Here is a 2,272-nt window from a genome sequence, read left to right on the forward strand (position 1 = left end):
ACCCAACACAGCAAAAATTAATTAATTAATTAAGTTCCTACCAAATTCTAAAAAAAAAAAATTGTTGCATTAACTTTTAAACACGGAAAATAAATCCACAATCAATCAAATAGCTGCAGGCCTATTCCCTTCTCCACCCTGCTAGTTCATGACCTCTGGACTCTGTCACATGATTTCTAATAGTCTCGGCTTCATTTTCTGTTTAAGAGCCTAAGGAAGAACAGCTTATGACCACTCAGTGGTCATTCCTACCTATTCAGTGGCCTGAGCGGTGGGAGCCACTGCCCAAGTCCTCTCCGAGGCGGGCTGGGCTCCTGTTCAGCAGGAACTGATGAAAAGGCTGCGAGGGCACCTGTGCCTTCAGACCGGTCTGCCACCGCGGGTTGAGGAGCCGTAAATTCGAGAGCGGCAGCAGTTCATATGCCCTGAATTTCCTCCAGCGCCAACACCTTTTCAGGCGCGCCCTGCTCGTCCTTTTCCATCTCTTCAGGGTCTCTGTAGACGTAGAGCAGCTGCGACCTCCCGCAGGTGCTCACGGGAGATGGAGTCACGCAAGCGTCGAACTGCCGCGCAGGCGTCGAACTGCCGCGCAGGCGTCGAACTTCCCGGCCGGCCTCCAGCACGTCACACCCGCTGAGGGAGGTCCCTTCCCATGCGCGGGATGGCAGTGTCCACACCGCGCAGAGGAGAGTCTGCTTTACCCAGAGCGATGGTAGGCAGGTTAACATAACCTGTGAAAGGGCTGGTGGTCGGCCCTGGGATCAGTAACCACCGGAAGTTGGTCGGGGCCCCTGGGAGGCTGCCTGCAGCTGGTTAGTGAAGGTTCTGGGAGTGGAGCGCCAGCAATAGGAGCAGCTCCAGAGGCAGCACAGACTTCAGCACAGCTGAATTCCTGGAGGATATGGCATGACCCCAGCCAGGTTTTCAATAGCAATAATGGCAGCAGCCTGCGGCAAAAGCTTCTCCCAGGTCCTCTGAAGCTTTATGATGTAGATGCTATCACTTTTCCTTTTGTAAATGAACTGTTCCATTTGGAAGTCAAGATTGGTGCCACCCAAGTGGGTTCCTGCTGCAGGGACTGTGAGGACAGCCTTCTCCTTTATCCGCGGGACATGAAGGGCTCTGGACGTTGTGAATGTTTCCCTGTTAGGAACAGAACCCAGGGCAATGCCATTTGGACCCGTCTCAGGGTAGCTCAGAAAGGCTGCCACCTTGAGAACTAAATTCCATCCTTTGTGTTCACAATATGACCGATCAGCACATAGGCACTTGGACATTTGTATTAGCCTTACAGAAATATGAGTGTATGTTTCAGTTGAGCCTTACATTCCTCTAAATTTAACTTAGAATTGACCCTGGGAGGTTGCTCTTTGGAGGTCAGAGATTAAGAATACAGATTTAAACAACATAATAGCAGCAAACAGACTCAAAAGGAAATTGTAACTGTGATGCTAATTTAGCTAAGATCATGCACATCAGAATCATCTGAGGTTATTCACATAAGAGGGTTACGTTTTAAATCACCTATCAGACCTCTCTTTCCTAGGCAGAGTACACCAATTAGGTTTCCTTTTTTTTATTTGTTACCTTTGTGTTGTTTGGTTTATTCCCCAGTGATTTCTTGCAAGCTAGGGTTGTCAAAATCCATACTTGACAAAATGCTGGACTGTTTGTTGCTAGCACTAAGGAGTGACTATCAGGCACCTCTTCCTCCTAGGAAATGATATGCTTGCTTAAATCAAATATTGATGGGGGAAAAAAGCAAACATTAGCAGTACATGTTTAGCCTGACACTGGATTGGGATAGAATTTGGCCTATTAAATGGACTTTGATGCTTTGTTCCCTACTGCAAAAGTGCCTCCACTCTCAGAAAACAGAAATTGGGGAAAACACACTCTCTGCATAGAAATAAAAACAATGCTCTAATATTAAAGGGAAAACACAATGATAGAAAAGTCAGGAAGCAGCTCAGCAAAGCTATTACCATGCTTATTGCCATTTGAAGGCACAATGATTGAAGTTATTGTCTTAATGTAAGATTACTAAATAATGCATCCCATAAAGGAGAGACATTGTGTTGGCCATAAAATGTGTGTGACTGCAACAGAATTCATACTTATTTAATGACACTTTAGAATCAGATGGTAATTAAAATGAAGTAGGAATTTTTAAAAGGCAAGAGAATTCAAACACACCAGTACATAAATTGAAACATTCTCTTTGTTTTGCAAGCACATAAAGAAGTAAATTTCACACAGGGTTTTTTTTTTT

At 45.2% G+C, this 2,272-nt stretch overlaps 1 pseudogene; it reads right to left on the minus strand.

Annotated features, from left to right (window-relative positions):
* Positions 1-225: 225 nt before the first annotated feature.
* On the minus strand, positions 226-1,277 carry LOC103017211 (40S ribosomal protein SA-like; annotated as a pseudogene).
* Positions 1,278-2,272: the final 995 nt, after the last annotated feature.

The sequence above is a fragment of the Balaenoptera acutorostrata genome, chromosome 2 (assembly GCF_949987535.1).
Source record: "Balaenoptera acutorostrata chromosome 2, mBalAcu1.1, whole genome shotgun sequence".
NCBI classification, from domain to species: domain Eukaryota; kingdom Metazoa; phylum Chordata; class Mammalia; order Artiodactyla; family Balaenopteridae; genus Balaenoptera; species Balaenoptera acutorostrata.